Source organism: Pinus tabuliformis, chromosome 2_2, assembly GCF_031772625.1.
Source record: "Pinus tabuliformis cultivar Carrire ecotype Pingquan chromosome 2_2, CPIR1, whole genome shotgun sequence".
NCBI classification, from domain to species: Eukaryota; Viridiplantae; Streptophyta; class Pinopsida; order Pinales; family Pinaceae; genus Pinus; species Pinus tabuliformis.
The window spans coordinates 160,640,916-160,654,484 of NC_142300.1; positions in this window are offsets into that span (position 1 = coordinate 160,640,916).

Consider the following 13,569-nt stretch of genomic DNA (forward strand, 5'->3'; position numbering starts at 1 on the left):
GCAACACATTTGGGACCTCGATATTACTGATGGTGATAAGGGTTATCAATAGATCGAGGAGGCGCTTGTTCAAGCATTGCTGGAGGACAAACAATTTTTGGTGCATTAGAGGAACTTGTCGTCTGATGAGGATGCCACCTAGGAGGGTGAACACATACGTGAGCATCTGGTGTTGAAGTTGCTTGGTGACAAGCAACATTTGGGGGGGGAGGATTGTAATGTCCCTTTCGAAATTAAATTGTTACAGGTTTATGTATTCTACAATTTCGACAATTTTGGAGGCCATGGGACCCATGTGATTTTTGGAAAAGACTTAGGAAGGAAAAAGGGGCCGAAATGTTTTGTTGGCATAGCGTGGGGGCCACCCACATGAGGAAATATGCACCACCTTAGAGGGAAGTTCGAATGACTAAGGAGGGAAAGTCGAATTTCTAGTTGGAGGGGGCCCACATGGGAAAAGAGGCCCACAAATTATAAATAGAGGAGGCTCAACCTCATTTGGTATCTTTTGACATATTGAACTCAATCTTAGTTGCTTGAGTTGCTTAGACGGGTTACCATGTTGTTTAGCACACGAGTGTCTTTGAGCAGAGATCTCAACCCTTGCTTCAATGGACTTCGAGTGCCAGCCCTAGAAGGGAGTTCTTCTTCATCTCAGTTTGTAACAGAAACAGGGAGACGCGTTACAACAGCTATAAGTCGAGTACCAGCCACAAGGGGAGTAACAATAGCAAAGGGATTGTGCAGTCACAGCATGAGGCACTCTGAGAAGTTGGGGAGACAAGAGCATCCTTCATCATTTTCAGGAGTATAGAGGGAAGCTACAAACAAGAGGGCCATCCTACACGCAACTCTCATTTCATCACGCATAGGACTGTGTCATCTCCTCCATGACTGCGTAATCATTACAGTGAGACTCTTTGGGGAAGCACCATCTGGGGGAGTTTGGAGTTGGGAGGCTAGGAGATCATTTGGAGGGTCATTTGAGGAGGATTGTCGGAGTTGGGAGAGCAGCGATCGATAGGATCAGTCACAGCAACAGAATTCGAAATTGGAGGAGGGTCAAGCTGTAAAGGGTCAATTTTTGAAGGTTGGAACCAAAGGAAACCCTTTCTGGGTTTTTCTGGGTTTTGGGCAAATTGTGAAGGGTCAATTTTTGAAGGTTGAACCAAAGGAAACCCTTTCTGGGTTTCTCTGGGTTTTGGGCAAGGATCACACTCCTAATTTTATAGAATTTTCTGGGCAGATCTAAGGGGTCAAACAGGGGTCTCAACTCAACCAACAGCTAGAGGAGCTAAGGGGAATTTGGGCCAAAATTCTGAGGTCAACATTTGGCCAATTCTTTCATGGGTTATTCTGGGTATTGGTGGAGAGGCCAGAGTTAAATTTCCCATAATTTTTTGAGCACCAAAGGTGGGGTTTCCAACAACATCTTTGCAGCAAAAAACATAGTTTCACAAGGGCAGCGCAAGGCATCATTGCAACAGTTATTTGTGCCATCTGGGCTTGACATATTACAACCTGGACTTGATCACGCTTGCCATTGAGGCAAGCCCAGGTGCACTACTTCCACATTATTGTATTTTTATCCAAAATCATAATAAAATGGCTCCGCTGTTGGTTATTCTTGGACTTTTTATGGGTGTGCACTAAATGTATCAATTTTATGGTGTATTTTTTATTGTTTGCTTTGCATAGCACTATTTTTCCTAGTTTGTAACATTACATAGACACAGTCTTCTAGTTCTGCAGAGAGCGTCCAAGACTGCTATAGACGCTCACACAACTCCTCCTCCCTATGCCCGGGACTCAAAGATGAGATTTCAATATTTTAAAGATTTCACTCAGTGACAATAGTGTTCAACAGTATCCAAGAATTGACTACAGTCACTGACAACACATTACAACCATCAAAATGAGGGTTTTGATTATAAGCATGATTAGATCTGTTTCATGGATATCATAGTTTTTTTGTTGCATATATAAATTTATGGATCATTGTACTCTCTTTTGCTGAATCATTTGATGATGATCTAAGAAGAAGAAGATTTGCAAGGGTTTTCCCCATAGTGGGTTTTGCTTTGGTCTTGAACCAATCCTGGTGTCTTTATGTGTGTGCATGTTTTTCTTCTTTTGTTCCTTTATGTTCTACTGTATTGATGATGGTGATGTTGTTCTTTCTATATAATTGCATACGCTGATGAATAATGGTGTAGATATGAATAATGTAATGATAATATGGGATGAACTTAATGTATTAATGAAGACCCTGAATGCGAGTGCTCAGTAGGAATAATGTGCTAGCGGCCAAATGGAATGGCATATGGCTAAGCCACATGGTCCTCCGTAATCTGGCACACAGGTCTAAACATGCAATTAATCACATTGATAAATGGAAATTAAGGGGACATCGTCTCCCACATGACTACAACCACCAACCTTGGCTCCGCGTGAAAATGAATACCGACGATGCTCTTACCACTGCATCTGTTCATCCTCCTTTGCCGCTGCCCTCAAGCTGCTGCTGCTCCCAACCATCGCACTTCCACTGGGAGGTGCTGCCATCTCCTCTGCTGTATTGAATTCGGCCCAGGAATTCACTTCTCCCAGAGTCTGGACTGCCATTACATCTTCCACTCGGCCTCTGCAACCGGTCCCTTCTCAGAGCCTCCCGATAATCTCACTGAGCCTCTGCATTACACTGAGCCCAATTCAGGAAGAAACTCACATATTTCTAAAGACAACATGATGAGAACTCATCATCGTATGCGCTGTCATCAAGGTGGAAGCAGAGGCAGCTTGGCTCGTCCCCCACCTTCCCTAGTTTCTGAGTCCACCTCCTCTCTTGCCCAGCAATTTACAAGGGGTTACCCAAGCACCCACAACAATAGAGGTAGAGGCTGCTCTCAACCTCACCACCACCATACGACGCCCCCTGCCTTGCATTTCAACGGTAGTCCTTCCAATCCTGCTTCACCCCCCAGAGCTCCTCCCTCAAATCCTCAAACGCTTCTCCAAACAGCCCAATTCACCTTCCGTTCTTCCATGAACAGGCCCCTCATTATTGCCACTATCTCCATTAGCTTTCATGAGATGGACTCTGCAATTGAGGGATAGATAGTTGCAGGTGGTGGTCAAACTGAGCCGGCCAGTGTTGGTGGTAGCCACAACAGAGTCGCTCTGGACATGGCTCAGACGAGCACCCAAGGAGTAATGGAGCAGCAAATTGAGAAGGGCACGAGACAACCAGGGAAGGAGACGAACCAGAACAAGAAAGCTGACGAAGAGGCGGATCCTTACAGATGTTTCATAGAGGAAGAACAACCGGAGCAGCGACCTGACAACATGGAGGCTTCCCACCAAGCAAATGTCGAAATGGAAGAATACAGATGCTTCATTGTGGAGGAACACCAGTCACCTCCACCTCGCTCCTAGTCAGCCACTCTGTTTGCCATGCGTACGCCACATGGCTAGCCACATATTTTCCACGTGTTTTCTTCCTCTCAGCCACTTTGTTTGCCACGCATACACCACATGGCCTGCTACATGTTTGCCATGTGTTTGCTTCCTCTCAGGTTTTTTTTACTGGAATTATGTTTTTTAAGATTTTTTAATGGGGTTTAGAACAATCTGATAGTTTCAAATTCCCTAGAGGGTTTTGTTTAATTTTGAAAAACTGCTAGACAATTTTGCGCAATTGCTTGTTTCCCCTGCATGGGCAACAAGTTAACTTTGCACACGGGTTTTGATTTGGACTAGTTTCCCTTTTTGGGTAGTCTGGACTCTTTTTCTCTGCTGTTTTTTGCCAACTCTTAGGCATGGATATGCAAAGGCTACGACCTCAGTGTACAATATTTTTTTTCAGTAATAGAATTAGCCTAACTTAGAAAAAAAAATGTATTAATGAAGAAATGCAATTATCGAAGCAAAGAACAATGTAGCTCTATGAAAAATTAACATGGGGAGAATTGAAGTTTCCAATGGTAGAGACAAATATCCTTCTTTTATCAAGTATCATTTTCTTCCCTAACCACACTGAAAACAATTTTGAGCCAAAGGGGCACACCCAACTAAATATGCATAAAGAAGGCCTATCATTTCTTTTAAATTATCTAGTGGATGGAAGCATTTCCCACCCTTCTAGGAACCTTTAGTTGTTCATTTTGATATGTCAACCACTTTAGATAAAACTCTCTTCATGAGAAAATTTTTAATAGGAGACAACTCCTTTAATGACTTTATCAGGGACTTCCCCAAAATGTAATATATCCATAAATTGATTGACTGGTGATTTCAAGCAAGCCAAAATAGTTTTGATTGTATAGGAGTAGTCATCATTTTGCGAAGTTTCCACGAAGTTGATTGTTTAATTTCCAGCAAGGGTTGATCTAAACATCTCTTTCTTATTCCGCAAAAGTAGTTTTTGAAAATTACCTCCTCCCATCAATCCATTGCTTTAGTAACTAATCTCCACAAAGTTTTAGCTCCTATGGCTATATTCATGAGAACTAGATCTTTGAAGAAATCTTCCTCTACATTTTGTAGAGCTAATTATTGACCACTTTATCACATGGAATTTATTTATTTTAGTCTTGCCTCCCTCCCATAAGAATTCCCTAAGTTTACATGCAAGCCATTTTGGGAAGCTAGAAGAGTCAAACATTAATAAAAGAGAGGGAAAAAGGAATAAAATTTATGAGTGATTTTCACAATATGATTGAGCCCTCTTGGACCCTATCATTGAATTTGTTTCTCCATGATGTCCAAAAATCTTACCAAACTCAAGATTAAGAGTTTTGAAGTGAAATTGGCACTCCTAAATTTTTTAAAAACACACCATGTTTTTACACTTGGGAACCTTGAGGTTCGAGAAAACATGTGAAATTATTCTAAATAGATGTTCTTCCCATAAATTTTCTATTTAACTTGTCTACTTTGCCTCCCGCAACATGGAAGAAGTAATCTAGAACATGTTTACATCTTTGAGCTATAACTATAGAAGTTGCACATAAGAGAAAAGTGTAATTTTGTCTAACCCCGCTTATGATATTGATACCCTAATTTTTTCCTTCCACTTGTTCTTTTTCTTGTTTTTTGTTCAAGGATTCCACCATGATTATGTATAAAATAGGGAAGTGAGGCCAACTTGTCTTAATCCCCTTTGTGCTTTGGAAAAGGGTGTTGGCTGACCATTGATAAGTGGAGTTGTCCATCAAGAGCAAACAAATGCTTGCATAAATTGATAAACTTATCATAAAAGCAAAATTTTCTCAAGACAACATATAAAAATGAGTGGCATACTTGGTCAAAAGGATTGGTCATTTCCATTTTTATAATAATGATTTTTTCCTTGTTTGTTTTTCTTGAATGTGTTGTATTCTACACTAAAATAATGTTATTTACAATCTACATGTTTTTGCATCGAGCCAACCAATGCAATTATTCCTATAAAATCCTCACCAAAATTTTTGATAGCAGATTAGAATATTAGGGTGAAACCTGGAGAAGAAATATGGGTTCATGACCTTTTGAATGAGAACCAGAAGGTAGAGTCAATGGCATCGGTAATTTTTTTTATTTTTTACAGTGTAGTTCAACATTATTTTTAAATTCATGCACATTGTATTCCAAAAGGCCCTGAAATAGTGAATTGAAAAACCATCTAGATCCAAAACTTTATCCTTTTGTAGATCCCATACCACATGCAAGATTTCCCCATTCTCTATTTCTTTTATCGTTGTTGAATTTTCTTCATTGGTGATGACTACGAGGATGTTTTCCAACATTTTTTTGACCTAATTTGGGTTTTCCTCTTTCTCTTCCATGTATAGTTCTTTAAAATCAGATATTGTAGCCTCTTTGATTTCTTTAAATTTTTTTCTTTTTCCATTTTAAGATTAATTCCTTTGACATGGTTGCATTATCTTCTTGTTTTGGTTTTGTTGAATGGTGTTGTCATTGATGCCAACATCAGTGATTGAATGCTCTTAATATTTGTCTAGATCACATTAGTTGCATGCTCCAATGGAAGGATGATAGGAAACCCTAGGTCTAGGGTTTGGATTCCCTGGGTGATGGACATGCACCACACTTATTGGAGGTTTTTGAAGAAAAAAATCATTGAATTTGCCTTGAAGATCCTTATCATTGGATTCTCCTCGTCGAGTTGATTCTGGTGGTATGTGGCACACCATGAGAGCCTTTAGAGTTTGTGAGTTATGCTTGTTTGAAGAAGGACCCAACTTGTTGGCAAAAAAACCCCAAAGGTTGTTGAGGTGGCAACATCGTCTTGGTAATAACACATGCACACACAACAAAACTCTTCTCCCAACATTAAAATAATCTTATTAATGGGAAAATACTATTTTGGAAGGGTTTCAAATCACTGTAATCTAACCATCTTGCAAATTTTCCTTGAAAATCATGGAAATTCTAGCAAGATTTTGATAAAATATGGCAGGAATTTTTGTAACTACGGGTTACAACTGTCAAACGTCAAGATTTTGAGTGCCCAAGAGGTTTTTGATGGTGCTGAATCCATTTCCATCATCAAAAATATGATTCAAACACTAGTACTGCCATATTTTTATTTATTTATTTTCGGCCGGATTCACACTGCGTTTAACCGTCTGGGCAATTCCTCCGCCTCAATCGATAACGCCTTTCAAATCTATCGTAAAAAAAAAAGGTGTTTGGGTCTTAGAGGCAAATGAAATACAAAATTCAAAAGCCCCAAAGGAGTTCTTCCCTCTGCAATTTGAGTTTAAAATTCAAAAATCTCCCTCCAAACGGGGATTCGATTATCCTCTTATGAGCCCCTCCAATATCTGTAAAAGCGAGCCTCAACTCACCTCCAAAGGGATGTTATTCAACGATTGTTATTAATGATATATCTCTAATTATTCAGCGTTGTGGAGACGTTGAAGACAAGACGAAGTGCCTAGGCTTTGTTTTTTGTTTGGGCTTGTTAAGGGATTCCGTTATTGTTTGAAAGGACTGTTGAAAGGGCAACTTTGGCTTGTCTAAAGTCAGATCTAAAAGACTTGGTGCTGTGCATTTTGAGTTCTTGTTTTCCTGTGACATGTACAGCTCTATTAGGGCTTGATCTGGACCAGGTCACGAAGTCTAGCATCACTTCAAAAGTTTGCCTGAACCGAGGGATGCTTTCATGATCCAGATTGTGTGCTGAAGTAACCGAGCTTCTGAGGCATTGTATTGGGCATAAATACGATGTTAACGGCTTCAAATTGATAAAGAACCCGGCATCATCTTAAAGATTTGTGAGCACGTATTCCCTAGTAGCCTAACAAGATCCAAAATTACTCGATCAGTTCATGCATATGTCTAAGAGATCTGAAGTCTTCTCTTATTCGCTGGAGAAAGCTATGATAAGGGATTCTGCCTCCCCTTCAAGGAAAGTCTGTAGCAGAACCGTTACAACAGTTTCGAAGCATTCATCCATCTCAAGCTGATTCGAATAGGGATACTCTGATGTTCGGTTTGGTAATTGCTACAAGGCATGTTTACAGTTCGGTTGATGTGAAGATCTATTCATTCCTTCAAATTGCATTAAACAATGATTAAGGGTTTTGATGGCTCGGAAGCCAGTTTAAATTGAAGCACCAGCCTTCGAAGTTTTGAAATTTTCTTTGGCGCGTACAAATGTATAAGACTCTGTTTGAAGTTACTTTTCAGATCTAATAATGTGTGATTTTGAGGTATCCTCAGCTCTCTGAAAAGGAAATTCTGAAGCATATTCATTCAATGAATTGCTCAGTCTCCAAGAATAAATGTGTGGCACGTAAGGGAAAAATTATGTTGCGGGAATTAAAACAAATGTGAATGCTAGGAATTTGACATAACGAACAGTATTCGAGCTGCAGGCAGCAGAAATATTTCTAAGCAAACTGAGCATGAATTATCGCTAACCATGTAAAGTGGATCGTATCTCTATCAAATCCTTCCAGAAGGCCGAATGCTATAGATGTCTCGGCATGTGAAGAAGAGTGTTGAGGGGTTTTGATTACTATTTCAGAAGGTCTGTGACAACAACAGAGCCATCAATATTCTTCAGCAGATTCTAAAAACTATCATCAACGCTTGAGCTAATTCGTGTAGCAATACGCTTATACACATATGTTAAAAATCTGGCATACCTCAGGTAGGACTAATTTTGGCCGTGCACTATGGTGAGTTGGGTTGATACACTTGCAGGATTAATATTAGCGAACATCTACCCACGAATCATTTCAGGGATATTCACACCGCAGATTGAAGGGCTCTATTAGTCAATTGTGTACGGATGGCAATACTCTTTACAACATATGGATATATGCTCCATGTCAAAATAAATCAATTTTATTTTATTTTTTACCGAAAGTGACAGGTTGGATATGCAAACCAAAGGTTCCAAAGAAATTAACTTTATTTTGTTATGAAGTCCATTTTGTCGAACAGATTAGTAGACTATTTCCGTTTTGTAGCTTCAACACTGAGATTCGACCAATTTGTATAATGTGCACAAAAATAGTATTATGTAGAACACTTGAGCTTTATATGGTTTATGATGGTTTATGATGGTTATTATGGATTTTGTATGGTTTATGATGGTTATTCTGGATTTCTAGACTCAGTATTTATTCAAATTAATATTCAGAAGAAGTTGGGCAATTGTGGTTCAGAGACAGACGCAGTTGGACATGTTTGTTGACCAAAAGTACATTCGTATTCTTTGAAAGACCATGTGATATTTATGGTTTATATTGAATTGAACTCATTTTCATATATATGTTGCATTATTATTAAATGATGTGAGCAGAAGATATGTGTCAGGGCTTACAATGCTATATGAGCTAGATTTTCATGTTTGTTTTATCATTAGAGCAAAGGTCTCGTTGCTAATATAAGCTGACAAGTTGAGCAAAGTTAATGAACAGAGTTAGTGATATGATATACCATTGAGTATGTTGAGTGAGTAGAGACAAAGAAACATACATTAAGCAGAGCTATTTATGTAGGTTGCAGTGACAATGATAAAGATTGTAGTTGCAGATTGTACGGTACAAGTTACAAATTGCACGATCGCGGATCGACAACTTATTGATGTAGAGACGCTGAACAAATTTTGAGCAAAAGCATATTGATTGACCATAGTTTATATTGGAGTTTATTATTGTTTGGAATATAGGTGGATCAAGTTTGAAAATTGTGAAAAGTGGTCCGCCAGTGAATTAGGGAAGCAGGGTGATGTGAGGAAGAAGAGTGGAGTTTCCTTTAGGTTGGAGCTTGAGAACACTTCAAGGTGACAAGGTGGTGCTAGGGCAGGTTGGAGCCTGCACAAGGCATTAGAGCATCCATTTAGTGGAAACTAGTAAACAGGGTGTTGGAGCCTGTAATCTAGGGTATTGGAGCGTCCTCCCTATTGTAGTCGGTAAATAGGGCATAGGAGCGTCCTACAGGTTGGAGCCTCTTTAAGTTGAAGCTGAAAACTTGATGTAAATATTTTGAAGCCAAATATTAAGAAGTGTTTGGTGGTTTTTGTTCCGGAGGGGCTTCCACTTAAAAATCTTTGTGTCTATTGTCTTTATTATTATGCAGTGTTGAATGGTGTTGATGAATATTTATGTTTATTTGTTGTTAATAAAAAGTAATGTTTTGTGAAGTTAAAAATATACTAATTGATAAGAGATATTGATTCACCCCCCTCTCAGTATTTCCAATAGCTTTGCTTGTGGAAGAAGGAAGTATTTCAATCACCCAAGTTTAACCATAAACTTCTATATTTTAATTGCCAATCTTTTCTAAAAATCTAGATGTAATCATTGATTAATTTCTCTTTCTTCAAGGAGAATTTTCTATGATACTTTCTCCTCTTTATTTTTTTCTTGTATTTCTTCCAATTACAGCTAAAGTTCCATCTATTCTTCATATGGGTGGACAAATGATGTTGAAGCCAAATATTTTAATTCTTCCATAAGTGCTTTGATCTTGGGTTCACATACAAAGGAGGGAGGACCTTTAATTGAGAGTCTCCATGAGTCCTCCACAATATGATTAACATCCTTATGACGGAGCCATAATGGATTGAATCTAAAAGGAACCAACCCATAGCTTTGTAGAATTTCCAATTTGATTACTTTGGGTTTGTGATGAGAAATGGTTGAAGATATTATTCTTAAAGAGATTAAATAATCACGAAGAAAGAAACTACTATGAATCACAAAGTGCTCCATCTTGGAATTAATGTAACCCATGGGGGCTTCACTAAGGGAGCAATACCATATCATGTGGGTTCATACCTGGTAAAGGGTTTTTATATTGGCAAGTATACAAAATGAAGCTCAAAGTTAATGGAAAAATATAAAGGAATATAAAAAATGTTAATGAAAAAGTGGATACCTACAATGTTTAGTGAAAATAAGGGTTTTTTAAATTGGGAAGGTGTATTGGGTTCATATTGGTAAGGGGTTAAATAATGTGATTTTTAGATGTATTTTCCAATATGTAGTCAAAATTAGGGTATTTTTTAGTATGCCACGAATGCACGTGATATGTCATAGGTCCATTGAGTGAATCCCACGTGATATAGCCTAGCCTTGATCTTTGGTTGCTCCACGTGCATTTCCCATTCACAGGGATGATGTCAATGAGGTCTCATTCATTAATAAGGTCTTCATTTTTTTCTCTCATTGGATCCTTCAGTACACTTCTTCCTTTCTTTTTCATTTTTGATGCAATGGTATTGTAGTCCCCACCAATGACACAATAATCAAGATTGAGATTTCCTTTAACTCACCATAGAGAATCCCAAAAGCCATACTTCTCTAGATATCTTATGGGTGAATTAACATTTATGATATGAAAATTTTTCGTGTCAAGATGTATGAATTTATTTAAGAGCTAGTTATTCAAATTCGATGAAAATAGATTCTCAACTTCAGTACTGTCTCATATATTGGGGATCCCACCTAAAGCACCCCTTGAGTCAATAGTTGATCCACACTAGATTTCCAAATATTTTTTTCAATGTCTGGAGCATATTCTTCACCTAATTGATCTCTTGGATTAATATAGGGGGGTTTTCTATTTTAGTTAAACCCTATGAGGCTTCTTCTTTTTTGTTTCCCATGAATCTGCATTCCCACAAGAGGATTTTCAATAAAATTGGTAGTGGGGAGATCCACCTCCCAATGTGTCTAATGAGACTTTCTTATGAACCTTTTCCTTTTTTTAGCCTCGTACTAACAAAATGGATTTCCACATGCCGATAACTTTATATGAGTTAATTGTCTCTTCTCTCTCTTCTCTATTGGTTCACTTATCCACTTTCTATGGAATCCTTTCCTCCAACTCCTTCCTCATTTGTTTGTTGAGTTCTTTTAGTGATAACTTTTCAAAAGTATGCACAATGGGTACTCATTGGATGTGGAATTTAATTCTGCATCCAATGAGTGTGTACACTTGAAATTTGAGTAAGCCTATAAGGAGATAAGCCAAAAATACAATTAGAAAAATAGTTTTCTTTTCCTTCTAAAATATTTACATGTACCTCTTTTTATATTTAAAGGATTTTGATTGGTTTACATACTATGACATGGAAATTACATGAAAATTCATAGGTACTTTTAGGTTGAAAATTCCTCTAATATAAATTTTGTTAAATTTGAAAATTTTAAATTAATTATCTTAAATTTTCAACCTTTAAGTGCAGAGAGTAACCAATAGCCATATAGAAGATAGTCAATGAACAGTAAAATAACAGATTTGGTCCAAGACCATGGAAAAACCTCACTGTTGGGGGGACCTTTTAAGAATATTATTCTATTAGATCTTCATCAAATGTTCAACAGAGATACATAAAAAGAGTACAAAACCCTTTTCTCAATGACAACAACATTACCCCTTTTCAAACTAGGACAGATCCTCTAAAGTGAGAGATCTTATCACAAATGTAGAATAACAAATCCTTCAACATAGATTACAAGTGCGAATATGATATCTTCAAAAACTGATACAAGGGAAATCTGCCACCAATTATAAATACAAGATATAAATATTGCCAGTAATACGAAATATGCCAAATACTAATGCAAGAAAGTAATCTCCAAAAATGAGAGATAGAAATCTCCACTAGATCTTCCAATGATGAAATGAAATAACAGGCTTCCAATAAATCTGCTAACAGTGAAAGATAAAATATTGATGCAGGGGCTTTATTACCAATGTGAAAGAGATCATCAGTGATGACAAAAGATTTTCCACTGATAATCAAAGGTCTACCACTGATAATAAGATATTTGTCACTAATCATCAGATATCTGCCACTGATAATCAAATATTTGCCACTTATAATAAGAGACATGCCAATGATGATAAGAGATCTGCCACTGATAATCAAAGACCTACAAATCTACAATAGATATGCTAATAATAAGAGAGATAAATTACTGATGTGAGGGCTTGATCACAAATGTGAGAGCTAGATCACCAAAGCAAGAGAGAGAGAACTTGATGTGTTGCAACTGAAGGCTTCTCTTCAATATATAGGAATCTTTGAGATAAAATCCCTAACTCGAATTAGGTTTTTGGAAGCTCCTAGAGTGATCTATTTTTGCACATGTCGAATTAGATTGCTTAAGTGATTTTATTTTGCACATGTCAAAATACCTTTATAAAACAATTTTGAAATTACTTTTGCACTTATAAAAATAATTTGCACTTGATAAATAATTCACTTTAAGGGTGAAATGGGTTAACTCATAGTGTGTTTTTCTAAGGAAATTTCTCCCTTAGTTGAACGAAATTCAACACTCCCTCTCAACTAGGGAGGAATTTCCATCAATAGTGCCAAAATTGTTGTACTTGTCAAATCATCATGGCCCGTGTTGAACATTCGCAAATCTAAGGAAGAATACTTATGACAAGGGAGCCTCATCTACCACCCTAAATCCAATCTCAACCAAATAAAGGATAAGAAACCATTATCGGGGAGTCTCAAGCTCCAACCTAGCCTAAATATTATCAGGGAGCCATACGCTTCCTCCTAGCATTAGGTATCCACATGATACAACCTAGAACAAATACCATCGGGGAGAATCATGCTACCACCTAGAATGAATATCGCTCAGTCATGAAGACTAAGAAACCATTGCTTAACCAATGAGGCTAAGAATCCATAATAGATCAACACATAGGCCAAGAATCCATAATAATTCACAACAACCTCTTCAAACTTGAGTGAGATACTACTTATCATGACTGGTAAGGATCACAATCCGATCTCAAGTAGCCATCAAACATTGGCCAAATGGGTGGGAAACAAGATGCATGACTGGGGCATACTCCTGGTTGGAGGTCCCTCATCCCTAGGATCTCACTAACTCAATTCCTCATCCCTGGGAGCTCAATCAGGGGGGAAGAGCACACATCTCAGTGTTCTTGGTCAGTCGAGTCCCAGACCCAGAAGAGGTACATGCCTTAATCTAAGCATATCTCTCAAGACTAGAAAGTTCTTCTTTGGTAGCGCTTTCGTAAGTATATCAGCAATATGCTCATCAATCTAAATATTGT